Below are 16828 nucleotides of genomic sequence, written 5' to 3' on the forward strand. Positions count from 1 at the left end.
AATAGCAAATCATTGATGCTTGTCGTGGTTTCCGCGACCAATCATCCAATTGAGACTCCGAGCTCCATGCGAATTGCTGCCGGATCATGTTATCCTTGCGTGCTAAATCATATTTTATTGGCCACCTTCTCCGGCTTTATTGTAAAATTATATGTGAATTGCCGCTTCCGAGCTGGTTTACCAAGAATAAAATTATCTAACCATAATCAAATATAAGGTGGCTTTCTATTAGTTAAAGTATTTTTAAAATATCTTCTACAAACTCCCCAACTCATTGAAGTCTTTAATCTTATAATATACTTATTGATAACTTCTAGACACCATTTTCTCTATTATAGTTCTAGCACACTATTCAATATTGAACTTATACATAGAATACGATATTAAATTATAAAGAAGTTTAAAATTAAAAGAGCTTCCAGCAGGAGTTGCTGGAAGCCCGGTATTAAATCTCCGATAAAAATATATTAGATATTCGGTTAGATACTCGGTCTATTCCATTTCAATTTCTCTACTTATATTCCACGTAAATTTATATTCAATATAGTTGAAATCTGATATAAAAAGTTTGGTATTTTAACGCATAGTTCCAATACAACAAAATATCTCAAAAATGAATCCTTCTTCATTTCTTCGTTACACATCATTTTATACTTCATGCTTTATTTGTCAAGGTTATATTCGTCTGCCAACGTAAATATTATCATTTTTACAAAGTTTCGATGTCACGATCGCGAACTTGTCTCCGAGCTCAACGTCCCCGCGACGGAACCCCGCGTCTCGCGCACGCAACCAACCACGATTAGTGGATTTATAGAACTTTAATAAGCTCCGTGGCGTGCTGCATTCTAATGAGCTTTATAATAACATTCATCAAATGGAATTTCATTAGGAATCGTATTAATTAGAACTGCTTTGAACGCACGAGTAATATAGAATAGTCAATAGGATACAGCGAGCACGTTGATCTAAAATATTTTATTGAAACAGCTTATATATTTTAATTTATATTCTACTATTTAATACTATTAAGTTTTATATTTAAATAGCTTAACAGGTTTTTGATATAAACTAAGCATAGATAAACAGTTATTTTGCAAAAGCGTAATCTTGAATAATACATCAGATTAACGAAATTCAAAACAGATATATATTCTACACATTTTCAACACTTCTGAAATATTATTCAATATGCATACATACACGCGCAGAATTACATGGTTTCATTGAAGCGCTTGTGAATGGGTGATTAACAATAATTCACTGCGTATTGCCAAGAGAAATATGTGGATTTGTAAATTTATCGCTATTCGCTACGTAATTCATAGAACTATACTGCAACTAGGTTATCGTTGTTCACCTTGTTCAATAGTTTGCAATTCATTCATAACAGCCATATATTCAGAGTAGTTCGAATAATCGAAATTTCTGTAAAGTAGGAAGAAATATAGGTACATTTAAGAGCACCTAACATGCCAGCATACGGCTGCAATTTACGTAATACTCTCCAATCCTCTCCAGGCCTGCTTCGTTACTAACTTATTCCATTTTAGTAATAGGCTGTTAAAAGTTTCGCCTTTTTACATTTACTTATCGGTATTACACGGAATCTATGCATATTTGCCAGTGTTAATTTCACGACTGCTAATAAAAGAAAAAAGAAGAATTATCTTAAGGTTTCGTAGGCTGGAAATGGCTGGATTATGACATAGGCTATGTAAAATCAATGATAATTAATTTAAAGAGCTTATTTAATTATTTTAAAGTGTGCCCAAAAAGTTCTATAAATCCGTTCTTCTTTAAGACAGTTGTAAAATACGTGCGGAAACTATAAACATTCGCCAGTTTACGGCTAACATAAATATTGCAATAATGAATAAGTTATCATAGCACGTGCTAAGTTCGTTCACTTGTAAGTAGTAGCTTTACCACGTGTATTTCCTACTACTATATAAGTACTACTATAATTAGCGATAATAATATATATATATATATATATTGTTTTAATATTTAGTTCGATTCACCGTTCGCGGTGAGTGTGACGACTAGTCGAGGGAAGGCAGCCAAGAATTGGCGTCAAAGTTCCATTCATGCGTGAACATATTGAGAGATGGAACATCGTCAGAACCGATGTATGTGATCATCTTGTTGTTGAATGCAATATACTGTGGGAATATACTGTGGGTATATACTGTATATTTTGTTTTATTTTTATTTGTTTTTTTCTCTTTTTAAATTTACTTTTATTTTATTTTTTGTTGTTTTGTTTATTATGTTTTAAGATTTTGTTTATTATGTCCTTGAAATAAATGTATTCTCTTTCTTTCTTTCTTTCTATATTTATAATTATACAATTCCTAAATAAAAACGTTGGAATTTTATTTTCAGTGCTGTAATGATGAATTTCATGTTAGGTAACGAGGCAGTTAATGTTTTACTGAGTTTATAGATTACCAAAATTTACGAATTAGAAACCTATAAGAAACCTATAGGCTATAACAACCTAAAACATAAATGTTGGCAATTATGATATCAAAAGCGATTTAAAACTTACAGAACCGGTAATTTCTTATCAGCAATTATATAGAAGAAACGATTCATAAATGCTCGTAAAAGTGTAGTCGAACAAAATCCTTTTGATTATGAATTCAATGCGAAATTCTGCAATTAATGTACATTGTACAGATTTTATTCTTTAAAGTTACCGTTAATTAAGTGTTCTTTATTACCAGGGGTATAAAAGCTCACATAAAAATTTAAATCCTTATGAGATAGATACAAATTAAATGTACTATATATTATAGCCCGCAGAAAAGTAAATTTCAAATACCTTTTAGCATTTTATAATCAATAACCGATAGTTCGAAGTTAAGAAATTCCTTACATATTTGAACTAAACATCGTTCAAGCATTGTAGCTGTTTCATGAATCTACGTAAGGATGACTTTACTGTTACTTCAATAACGACGACATTTGAGCTGGGTTGTATTGCTAACCTTTTAAAGACAATACCGCTAATAGACTCTGTAGCCATATTACTTTAATATGATTGTAAACATTTTCAACGGGAGATGAAAATAAAAATATCTCGTTACGACAGGAAACTGGAAAGACTCGAGATTTATGCGAGTCCTATATCAAGCATTGCAATTAAAGAATGCACTCAACATTCGCAATAAAGATAACACTATCGGCGCACGCGCAGGGTTCGTTCACACCGAGTGCAGTGCGCAATGCAGCGCGTGACGTCACGGCGTGACGACACGTCACGTGAAATGTAAAACAATATGCTTGTGCGCACAATTTTGTTTATTCGCCGACGATTGCGGAAGCGGACGGCGGGTGGCCTTGCGGCGACGTCAATAACTTCAAGTGTAACTAGGGCTGGCGTTCGTCAAACGCGAGACGCAAATGGACTTGAGTCCACCTGAGAACGGATCTATGACAATATAGATATCTTTATTCATTAAATTGCATATAAAATAGCTTATCGATACATATTACTGTATGCTTACTCAAAAGTGTACAAATATAAACAAGATAAAATGTAAATAATGGCTTTATAATAACCAATGTTTACTCGTAGAAGATAGAGCGTAAAGTTTAATTACTTCGATACTTAATTGGAGCAAACCAGTACAGAGTCGTAGGAAAGTTTATTTTTCTTAATGGGGTATTAACGGATACGACGCATTACATGTGCCCGGGATATGATCGATTTTTCTTAAGACAGCTAAAAGCTCAAGTATACATAACACATACATATAGCCCTTTGAGCAATGTTTGATTGAAACCTCTATTTCTAGTCAAGTTCCAAAGCAATGTTTGTAATAGAATTTTAGGAAATAGATCAATCAATCAAAGCTTTGTGTATCAAATGTTTCCTTGTATCACGGATGACAAGTCATATAACCACATGACGAATTTTTTATATTCATATTGATGGATTTTGCGCGAAATTCATTGTATATAAAAGGAATGAGCTCGGAAATTGTGGCTAATACAATGGAGTGAAAGAAAAACACACGTGTTGGTTCTTGCCGACCTCGCTTAACTAGTGGGAGACCGGCTACAAGATGATTGTCAAGTACATAATGTTTACAAATATGAGGTCTGTATCTGTATGAAAGTACATCGTTTCTTGTTATATAATTGTACTTTTTTGGCCACCTAATTATAATAAGTTTAAAAAAAATGTTTAAAAAAGTGACCTGAAAAACAGGATTAATAATACTCTACCTAAATGTCATACTTGATACGCTAAATAAATTATGCAAGATTTATTTATGCGTGAAATCTAATTGAATGCGAATCGTTTAAGAAAGCGTAAGGCGTAAGCTGGCAACGATTTATTGTTCCATAATATATCAAAGGGCAGGTGTCAAAATGTACTGTAGCTTGTTCGCTTATAAGGTTGTGATATTCACCTTGGCTTCTTTGTAATATGGTGCGCAAAAAGAATCCGCTACGATTGATTTATTATACGGATGTCGAGCATTGTGGAACTTACTCGACGCGACATTTGAAATTGTCCTATTTCACGTTGAATCACAAATTAGGTATACAATATACAAATTGAGGTTTTCAAGGTCATATTAGACAATAGAACACATTATTCCAACTACGACTTTCTCTAAAAGCTAACGATAACATGGTACCGCCATAAAATTCGGCTTTCGAAGAATCGTAGATAATAAAATTAATGTTTACCGCGCATTGTATGTTTACGCGAAATATCCATGATCGTTTTGCTGTTCAATCCAGTCGATGACTACGTAATAAAATACTTATAAAGAAGATTATCTTAATGCGATTAATATAATATAGTATGTAAGTAATATAAAGTAAATAAATAAAATGTAGGTATTGTAAAAAATAAACTCGACTCAGTTTATAACACCTCAGGTTGTAATTATACGAAACGGTAAATAGGAAGTAAGAAATCTAAACTCTCAACTAAATAAGCTTTCATTAATGTTATTTTAAAGGTAAATAAATAAACGGCCAAGTCGTTTCCACTGCACGTAATAGTGGATAAATGGGATAACAGATTCAATCTCAGGACGCTTCTGTAAACTTCCTGGATTACGTTCGTATTTAAATACAGTTAAAGCGAATGCTTTTAGATTCATAATTATATTAATGCAAATAAATGATACACGGCTTTTAGAAACATTTTGGTAAATTAATTTAAAAGCAGTCGCTCTGGCCAAGTTTCTTATTTTCAATTTCTCAAGTTCTGATTTTTGGCCAAGGTCGAGAACCAACAAGATCACGAGATCTTTAAAACATCGTAAATTACTGCAGCAATATGTACCGAAAATAAAATAACATAAAGATTTTTCTAATTCGCGAAGTGCAACAAACATTAGACTCTTTATTTGTATACAAAAACACTTACAAACAACATTAAAAAGACATGGTTACCAACATTACTGGTGAGATGAGCTGAATTGAAAAAAAAAAAGTTGATCATCTCTTTCTAGACCACGCAGTTTTCAGAGAAACTGAAACCCAATCCTCATCATCCCAAAGTTCCAATTAACATCTTCCGTCCATAACCATCAACATCAACCATTCCCCATTATTTTGACAAAGTGGGCGTGTTGGAGCCCGCGTCAGCGATGACCGTGCTATTTCACGATGACGTCACCGATAGGAATAGCGCTCCCGGTGCCTCCCGGGGGCAGTCAATCGCGATCAAGGTCAATGCCGCGACCCTGACGTTTTATTTTGCAGCCGACTGACTTTTGCTTGGCTTCGCCTAGACGCTGGGAAGGCATACGTCAATGCGAGGGGCGGATTTTCCGATTCGTTGTCAGGCACAAAACAACAATTTTCCAATTCAATTGTTAGATTGAGTTTAATTTGTCTGGTGTGCACTTTTTTCCTATTGGTAGTTTAGCATATTATTTAGATCTTGTCGAGCAGAATTAAATTAAAGTATCCTTATAGCGTCAAAAGTTTTCTTGAAATTTTAGCAAGTCACTAGAGAAATATATGTCCACAAATTTATTTCGTAGCTCTGGTAAATTACAACGATTATTACGTATAATGTGACGTAGTGCACATCTCGGTACGCTGTGAGTATTTTAAGAAAAATGTAATTCTAGCATGTTCGATATTTATGTTTGTTTTGAACATTTTTGTCATACTGCCAAAGAGATAAGGTTTTTGGCGCCACACAAATTTTTATAGTACGCTACAGATTATGTAATATTTGCACTTTTGTTTATTCTCAAATCGCCCAAAAACAAGATGTGTAAAGTTAGAGAACTTTTAAAGTTATTGAAATTTTAAAAATCTGCAATTCTATAAGGTTTAAACTTTAAATGTTCTTTCGGTTTATAGAATCACTCCTACTGAAATTTGCGGTTCCCAATTCAATTTTAAAGTTATTGCAATGTTAAAAATCTGCAATTCTATAAGGTATAATTGTTCTTTCGGTTTTAGAATCACTCCTACTGAAATTTGCGGTTCCCAATTCAATATTTTAAGGATACCATAACGCGATGTCATAATATAAATGGAATAATCTTTATTTCCATCTGCATGTATCCGAGGTGCGTGTAAAATTTCAAAAGTCAAACTTGCATGAAATAATAATTTAGTTTGGTTTACTATCAAGTTATCAACCAAGTAAAGTGTTTCAATTTAAATCTTTTCACAGCACATAAATGACTTTTACTATCCATAAATGGCAACCAATTACAAGCACATTGCCCCATCGTACAACGGACAGTTGTATAGCAAAGTTTAAACTGCAATGGATATTTAGATAATAGTGTCCATTTCAATTTCCCTCTCCTATCGCGTCCGGTGTCGTCGACCCTGCGCCGGCGCAGTATTCGCGACTGCCGACAATGCCCTGGCACCGATCCAAGCGCCTATGCACTATCTAACGCCTGTCCACTTTAAACCCACTATTTTCAAAACGTAAACTTTATGGTTATGGCCGCTCGGCGAGATCTGGAATTCCGTCCCACCTTTTTTTTTTTTTTTTTTTTTTTTTTTTTTTTTATGCAATAGGAGGCAACAGAGCAGACGCGTCACCTGGTGGTAAGTGCTCCACGTCGCCCATATGTACCCACAGTGCCAGAGACATTGTGAGTATGTTGCCGGCCTTTCAGGTAGGAATATGCTCTTTTCTTGAAGGTCCCCAGTTCATAGCCGGTGGCTTTGATGTGGTGGCAGCGAAATGACCCATATAAACCGCCCCCGCAATCCTGCTATCCTTTTTCTAATAATAGTCACGAGTTTAAAGTCATAACCATTTATTTTTAACTGGAATAAATAATGCTGGTGAACGATAGAAGATAAAGAAATGCAGAGCGATCATAAATCAATAAAATCTCGTCCAATATTTATCCAATACACTATAATGGATATCCAAAACACATTTATCCTGAGTTTGGACGTACAAGAGAAGCCGCGGGACGTAGCAAGTATCAGATGAACCAGCTCATGGAACATTAAACGTAACAGGCGTGCCATTGTGCAGACCTAGTGGGAGGCTTTTGTGTGATAAATGTGACTGCTATTAGCGACTAAGTAATGCTCCAATATTCAGGTCTCAGGTTATCCGACAAATATTATAATGGAAGGAATTAGGCAGATATTCCGTTACCATTTTTATGTACAATTTCTGTCAGATGCTTCAAACTAAAATAGAAAAAGTAGCTGTGTAGTTGATCAGGGCATATTATACATATTAAGGACACGTGTAGTAATACAAATTTAATAAGTGAGAACTACAATATTAAACTTGCTTGTACAAAATATATAGTTATATTCTTCATAAACAAATATGAAACATTTGACATTTAAAGTGTGTAATTTATAATTTCCTGCTAAACGATAAAAGCATCCACGAGTCTGACGCTCATAAGAATTGCGATTTTCTGGAAAATTCTACACTTTGTCAATCCCACCTACGTCGAGCGATGATTAATACGCCAGTTATTCGTTTAGTTTACGTGTACTCTAATCAACAATGACGCATTGCCATGCATCTTGCATGCATTTCATACGAGAAAATCATCAAACAGAAATTACGTTGCTTTTGATGTTCAGTTTCGCAACGATGGATTTGAATTAAAATGTATGCAAACGAGTTTGATAAGGGTATGACTTGTTAGTTGTTAGCGACTCCCGAGGGCTTTTAGGTTCTTTATATTAAATATTTTCTCGTTGTTACTCCTGATATTCAACCCTTAACGTTGGAGCGGCTCTTGGTAAGCACTTAACGCTTAAAGTAAACAAATCAACACAAATTTAAAACATTTCTATAGGTATTTATTCATTTAGAACCTTATTCCTATTTGTATCTTACATTTGCCTGTCTCGCAGCTCCACACTCGATATTCTCGAGACGACAGCAGCATTCAACGGCCGACATAGCATCCGTCCAAACATTGTGCGCGTGACAATCGCCACAAATACTCGACAACAAGAGCAAAACTAGCCCTAGCCATATACTAGCTATCCATATAGACTCGCCATCCGTCGGTCTGGCGCGCACTGATAAATCAGATAAGCGTTGCGTGATCCCGCCGGCGAAAGTGACATAATTGTTTTAGATTCCACAAAAACCCGCACACACAGCTGCGCCGAATGGCACCTTCTGCATTGTAATGAGATGAATAAAGCCAGTATAATGTTATGAAGTTCCTGAATTGAATAATAAAGTGCTGTAGGCAAAAGCGCCCTTTGCAGAAGGATCATTAAAAACAGATACATTTTCCTCCATCCTTGGTTTCTTCATCATCTCAGTGTTTTTTTAAAGGAAAACAATAGTTTTCTGAATGCAAATGACGAGATCTTAAATATTAATAAATCCTCATTATGATCCTAGGAATTAAGGCCAAATTTCAGGTAATGTTGTATAATGATAAAGGTTATTTATAGATGATGTGTAAATAAAGAATCGTTGCACGACGACAACAGATCCTTTAAAGGCAACAAACATTTCGCAGCAAGTTATTCCCGACGGAACAACAAAATAAAGCGCCCGGCTATTCCTGGCGTAGGTAGGTACTCGCACAATGTATTCGACGATCGTATTGAATTAGGTATTACAGGACATACACAGGAATTACACAAAGATAAACCATTTTGTACTGTCATTCTAACTACACTCCAAGTTCGAACCGTGAAGTGTCCTAGTCTGTTTATTGTCTGCTCATGTATACCACAAATAACTAAAACTAGTTTCACTGCATTTACATAAAATTTTACTGACCATATAATGTTTTGAATATCTAAACAAATTATTTTCTTAATCACTAATGCGAACGATCTCCTAAACGAAACAATTCAAGTCATATTTTGGCCCTATATCCAAATAAATAAACATAATAACAAAATTCCCTTTATGCAAAGAATTAAAAATCTATTAAAAACGAATTATAAACGGCTATTCTGAAATCTGAATATAATTAGGGTAGCTTCAGTATTTCCGAGATATGAGTAGGATTATATGTATATCCGAGTTGACCACTCAGTGGATTACGCACGAGTTTCGAGCGGGTGCTCGAGATCCGTTTCTCTGAAAAGCTCACTGACTTCTGATTCAGATATACGAACATTTCTGCTAGATTATCTCGAAAGCTTATGAAGCATAAGTGGATTCGTCTACCAATTGTTTGTTTAGAACTTTAGAGATTAATATGATTTTATTTGCCTTAGATTCACTAGTATTTATAAGATGTATTTGTGCAGACGGTAATCTGATTTTGTTTGTCGTTCACGTAGGGTGACTATGTGGGCACGACACTGGGTGGCCATCTGTTTGTTTAGACAAAATTTTCCACCATAAAACAGATGATATTAAACGGAAAGAAATTAATTTAATTATTCACGTCGCGTGTTCAATGAATATTGATCATCGGAAAAACCTCTGAGTGGTTTTATCACACAAGAGTATCTAATTGCTATCAGTATATTTTCCGCTTACGTTTTTCTATAGATATAAACGTTTTGACTTTTATCGTATTGAATGCCGATTCAATACGACAGCAACTATTTGAAGTTTATCTACTCAAATAAATACATTATAGCAGGCATTCACGGATAGCGATTTCAGTGATTAGCATTTTGTATATTTTTCACTTGAAATAAACATTTTGAAGATACCTACAGTCTTATAAAGACTGTCTTTATTTTCAAGTCACATACAAATGGTAAATATATTAAATTAAAGCGTGAACACACATGCTGTCATCAGCATTGAGTATTTACCTTTATGTGTTAATATACACGTGTTACCTCAAATATTGGTGGTCGATCGCAACCGCGCAATTTGTTCACCTTTACACAATATAACGTGTTAATTAAATCATGTTTTTGTTGAACTTTGCAAATAAAAACCGACTATAATATATTTTATAGACATTTAATTAGTTCCTATTGTTATAATTACACAATCAACCATTATATTCTAACGTAACAAAAAATGAAAATAAAACGCATAACAAAAAGGCACTAGATTTGTAAATAAATGATACGATTATGTACTTTTGTGTTTCGGTCAGTACCATGTTCTTTATAAAGAAGAATTTCTCTACATCAAATCAAATACATCACTAAATTTCTTTTCTTTCCTGCCATTACAAACACCCGAATAGTCCAACCCTTTAGAAGCCAAGCATGAATAACTGACACAATATTACTGATCCAGAAGCTTCATGATTCATCTCTCAATAGAAACGAATGCTAAAGAATCCAATTTATATTCAAGCAATTATACCAACAGCCGAACCCTTCACTGTTCACGTTGCATGAATCATTCTCCATTTCCATTCGGCTGATTTATTCAGACATCACATTATACGCAGGACCTAATATTTTCGTTGCTATAATATACTATACCAGTCGAAATATCCTAACATACATACTCATATTAAACTTAATTGGAATCTAATGAATAATTCTAATGAAGTTAATGCGTAGGTACAACCAAATTTTAGATATAAAGAAAAGCAGGGATGCTATTACCCCGTCTTAGATTAAAATTTAACAGTTAATGAATCACATGCAAAATGCACTTGAAAATGACTTTTAACTAAACTCCGCGTTCAGGCAAGATGAAAGACCTTCATATTACAAAGAAAGAAAAGTTGAAAACTGTCTAAATTACTGCATATTTCAGGTTATGTGGTTTACTTATATAAACGTTACAATCCGTAGGATACAACACATGTCTGTATTCAATAAAGTATTGTAGCGTGCGGCAGTTAATTGTACCGATAAGGTTTTGGAAACTGCGCACCGTCTGCCAATTAACATATTTCTATGTATGCAATTAGCGTTTTTCTTGAAACTAACCAACCAACCCGGTTCTGCCTGGCATAAAAAGTTGAGAGATAAACATTTAATTGAAAAAAGACTAATTTACGTGCGTGACTTACATGTTTCGATGCTGTTTACTATACTCATAAAAGTGAATGCTAAAATCTGGATTGATTCGAAAACGACATAACAATTTGTTCATATTAAAATTAAATTTATATACTAATTGGACACCATGTTTATCATTTACTTACATTTAAGTGCAAATTACCACATCGTGCGGTTCCTTGAAAACATCCACAGACATATTATGTCTCTTTGTCATTTATTAACATTATAAGTACTCCAACATTTGTTTGTCCACTTTACGAGACATATTTAATTTTATTGTGTACATAAGCGTATATGTTGGAGTATAGATTGCGCTATTGGCAAAAAACTCTATAGTTCGAATTTGTTAGAGCGAGATACTACATAAATCTAAGCTGTAAGAATACAACCCACATTTTGTTTCCTCTCTATAGTTTTGAATGAGAAAGAAAATACGTAATTCTCTGTCTGTTCTACCTGTCTAATAGGTTTTCAGTTTTCACACATGAGGCGCTAAACAAATGTTAATGAACGAATCCTAACAGAGAAAGAAAGTTGCTAATTTTTGTCACAAAAAGGGACCTAAAAGAAGGGATGAAAATGTTAAGTCCCACCGAGTTCCATACAAGGAGTCCAGCAGGAAACAACGTAATCTAATATAAAAAAGTCCGTAATTATTGCTCTGACATAAAACTCATAGTTACTTACTTACACATAAGTTATAATTCAACGAATAAAAAAAGGCAGACGGGTCTTTTATCGCGGGCGGGCGGTAATTGGTTCAAATTAAAAGGTTATTGAGGAAGTTTTTGTATTGCGTGTAAAACATTTATGCCACAATGTCATCCCTGTGTAAATGGCATTAAGTACTTTTTGCTTTATATTTACGCCTGTACGGCTTCATTATAAGATAGCTTACGTAACGCGTAAATCGGGCTTTATGGACATAGCTATTGGATTTATACACATAGTACCTGTGTTATGTAGTTGCACTTTCATCAATTTCACGCTCGATTCTAATAAGTAGATAGGTATAACTACAATATACAATCATCAGGCTCTAATTTCCTAATCATTAAACACCAATTTTACACCTTTGTTACAAATTAAACACGCTTCCTAATCGAATGCGAGACTGTTCACACTTTTATCGATCAATTAAACTATATAATGGTTGCCTTGTTTCGCTTCACTAATCTTAATTAATAATTTATGCTATATGTAGGGTGCGGCTTTGCTCAAATATATAAAAATATAAAAAAATAGTCTATTTTGCTATTCCAGGCCGTAATCTATCTGCGTACCAAATAAAGAAAAATCCGTTATATTTTTAGCGTGTCGGAACATCAAAACATCCACAGAAAAATAAAAAACTAGAATTTATAAACTTTGTAGGATATATGCGTATGCTTCACGAAGTTGTTTTGAATTTATACTATTAATTTAAATTTCAAGTGAGCTTCACGGCTGCGTGTACGCAAACACGAATCACCGACATTGTTTAACTTCATTCTAATACGGATCGTGTTTTTTATGAATAAAATCGAAATGAATGTTTTCTCAGAAACTTTCAAACTACTTTTAATGAGTGGATATTTTTTTAATAAGCTACCAACGTTAAATTTTTTACAAGTTAAATTTACCAAGTAAGAGCGTGGAACATCGGACAAAAATCTATAATTTTTTTAGATTTTATAATGTCTTTATAAATGTCGTTTAAAATCAATGCTACATCTATTAGTAAAGTATTCACCTCATCACGCACAGAAATAATGAATCGAACGGAATCTAATTAAATATTCGTGGATAAGATATAACCGGGGCGGCGGCATTTAGATGATAACCAATAATTGTTAAATAAGATTGATTGTTCGCGCTAAATTTTAATATTTGTGACTAAAAATTAAAATGAATAAATGTTTAAATACCTAATGCACAAAAGTATAGCAGTATTCATTGATTACTTTAAGCTTACACTATCTTAATGCATTTTTTAAAGCAAAGTAACGACACTATTTAAATATTTACAAATATATACATTGCTTAAAAAAAGTTATAAGTACATACCTACATTGGTTATGCGACCAAACTGTACCTTATCTTAAAAAAAAAATAACAATAAGTATTGCATTTGCAAGCGATATAAAATACAAAACTAACCTATAAACAGATCTAACATTATAACACTAATTGTCACCCTTTAACCCACGGCGAAATTAATTAACCGTGCCGCTCAGGTTAAAGATCAGTCTAAATGTGGGTTATCTCACTTTTCCCGAGTTCCGATAACGCGCGACCCCGGTTGCCGCGACCGGCGTGAAATGTCTTTGGGTACACTTAATTGGAATATTGTTGAGACCTGAGCATGGAATATTTTGTTATGCGTCTGCGCTGAAGGTTGGCATATTTGGTCATTATGGCTACAATTTTATATGAACTTAAGCAGATAATGATTAAATTCAAGCTTTGCGTTTATCTGTGACAATGGAGCCTTTCCCTTCACAGTTTAAAAGTAAATAAATAGAATAATAAGAGTCCCTACCTACCTACCAAAGTTACCGTCACATTTTATACCAAGAATCAATATTCTCCTAAGATAAAAAATCAATCGAAACATACACAGGTTTATAAACTCGTTATCTAATTTACCTACCTACTAAACAAATTTACCACGTTTTAATTGAATCAATACATTAAAAATTCTACCAATTACGTGATGTCACTCTCCACATGGCACCTCCACCGCTATCAGACATTTATGCCGGCGACAATCCACCATCGACATAACGCGAAGATAATTGCTCTAATCTATACAATAACGTTAATAAGGCGGCTAATTGGATTGACGTGCAGGCCCACCGCGAATCATATAACTCTCAATTTCATACAATAATTTTGGTACAAATTTGGAACCAATGGGCGACATAATTATTACATATGCAAACTAGCACTTGCCCAGCGTGGTGAATTATGCTCTCAACCCTCATAGGAAGCCCGTGTCTCAGCAGTGAGAACATATATGGGCTGATGATAATGATGATGATAGTTTTTAGGAGAGGCTCGTGTCCAACTGTAGACGGAAAAACGCTAAAGATTTGATGAATATGGTTCCGCACCAAAATATGGGAAGTTATACAATGTACAATGTACATATTAAGAAAGGTAACATTTATCTAGCTTGTGTTCTCATGACCTTTACTACTCTCGGAATAACATATAGGCACGTTTTTACCCAGCCAAGCGAGCAAGCGGGCTTTAGATAGCGTAAATATTATAAGCGATTCATGGTTGGTGAAAAAGAAAGAATTTTAAATGTTAATCTATTTTAATGAAATTCAATATAAATTTTTTTATACAATTTTATACAGCCTTTCTCCGAGTCAATGTTATTGAACGTACTTATAGAGGCTAAACAGACAATGTCACAATTTATCGCTTTTATTAAAGCCTTAGATATCTCCTTAGGTATAGTAAATTAATAAATGTTATATTTCTTGCGACATGTTTTAAACGAAGAATATGCAACACCTACCACGGCCATGAACGATTCAATCACGAACTTTCAATCGAATGCATCATCAATAAGCAATAAAAATTAAAATCGTCGACATGATTCATCCATCTGTCTGCAATTAGTCCCTGTATTGGTCCATTAATGGTGTGATCACAACATAACATTGCTACATTATCTGTATTTAAATACATAAACATTATCCCTACTATCCCTACTTATATTATAAATACGAAAGTAACTCTTGTCTGTCTGTCTATTACGTCTCAACTGATTTTGATGAAATTTGGCACAGACCATCTTTAGACCCCGAGAAAGAACATGGGCTACCTTTTATTGCAAAATATGTACCACGGGCCAAGCCGGGGTGGACCGCTAGTTCAGATTTATGCAAACAATCTTACGCTCTCGGTGAAAGTGCTCAACGTGGCTTACCTGAAACAATGCATTAGATAATAATTAATTAAGAACTCTTTCCTCGACAAATACTGTGTACGCTTATTTGCTTAATTGCTTTTTGTACTTCAGAGATAAAAAATGGAAATAAAAAGGAAACGCCTTGGACTAAATAATTAATTGAAACTGTTGATTACATTTTATACGATCTGTAGAATAGTTTTATTGAAAGGACTTTGAATATTATGTAACTAGCTGAACGATCATTTGTAAAACATTTTCTCTACAATTTTGTTACGATGAATCGTGATTTTATTATAAAAAAATTGGTCTAGTCGTTCTTGGCTTATAAATTTTATGACTTATCCTTGACTTAGTTTTATACAGAACTTAGTAAAATAATTCTGTAATCAATGGAGGACATAGTTTCCGAATATATTTTCTCTTAAGATATGGGCATATGGCTATTACATAGTTTATGTATGAACTACGAAACTGAGAATATATATTTACTTAATTTATGCATAATCTTTATATTACTCATATGCAGTGTTAATTTACTTTTGCTTATTTGATATATGAATAGTTTTGCAGTTTAGACTCGAGAATTTTATCTTTCATTTACATGAATTAACGTTTCTTATTAATTTGAAAGGGTATTCATAGCTCCGAATTTTTAACTAATTGGTCGTAGCGACTAACAGGCTGTGGTTATTGAATAATCTCTGTTATTTAAAGGGAAAACCGTTTTGAACATAATAAATAAATTACATTAAAAATGTAATATTACCCATCATTAGTGTCCTCGTTGTTTAGAAGCGATTTTACATAAGAATAAAAAGGCATAGAATTAATGTTGTTTACGTAGATAAATTGTATTGCTCGTACTTATGCATATCATATCTTTTATGACCTGGAATTTTCAAAATTAAATTAGTGTTTACTCACTGGTTTCGATCCCAAAGAACATTATTTTCATGATAAACACTCAATCAGAAAAAGTCGTAGATAACTAACATAGATAAGAGATTGCCTAGCACCTAGGGTAAGTTTTATTACAATATCCTACACATCCACATCCTCAATATCTACACCTCACCAATTCCTCAACCCAGCCGAAGCCGGGTATCATGCCTAGTACCTACAGGTATTATCAATCAACCTCGTCAAACACACCTTAGCACACGTTACAGTATTTCGTTACGAACACCCGACACCGAGACAGCTGTATCGTATTAATCTCATTAGATAACCGTACGATCGTCTTGAGTTTTCCTTGAGATCATTCAAGGTGTATTATTCAATATTTTGATATGACACACGCAGGTGTGTAGTGGATCTGTGCAAAATATATCTTTATCTTTTCAGCGAAACGTATCTCTGTTTTAAAGCATATGTGCGATCTGTTGCAGGGCTATGGCGTGGTAAATCATTTTTGTAGTGGCTTGCGTCGTGCATGAGTCAAGCATACTTGACTGCGTAAATGCATACATTTACAGGTTCCAATTAAAGTCAATGGTTTTAAAAGTATTTTATTTTTTT

At 33.9% G+C, this 16828-nt stretch overlaps 1 protein-coding gene across 1 annotated transcript in view; it reads right to left on the reverse strand.

Moving 5' to 3' along the window:
- The window catches only part of LOC123691030 (nuclear receptor-binding protein homolog), a 46802-nt gene that overhangs the window by 5271 nt on the left and 24703 nt on the right, over nucleotides 1-16828 (reverse strand). The window lies entirely within an intron of this gene.

This window comes from Colias croceus, chromosome 4, assembly GCF_905220415.1.
Source record: "Colias croceus chromosome 4, ilColCroc2.1".
NCBI lineage: Eukaryota > Metazoa > Arthropoda > Insecta > Lepidoptera > Pieridae > Colias > Colias croceus.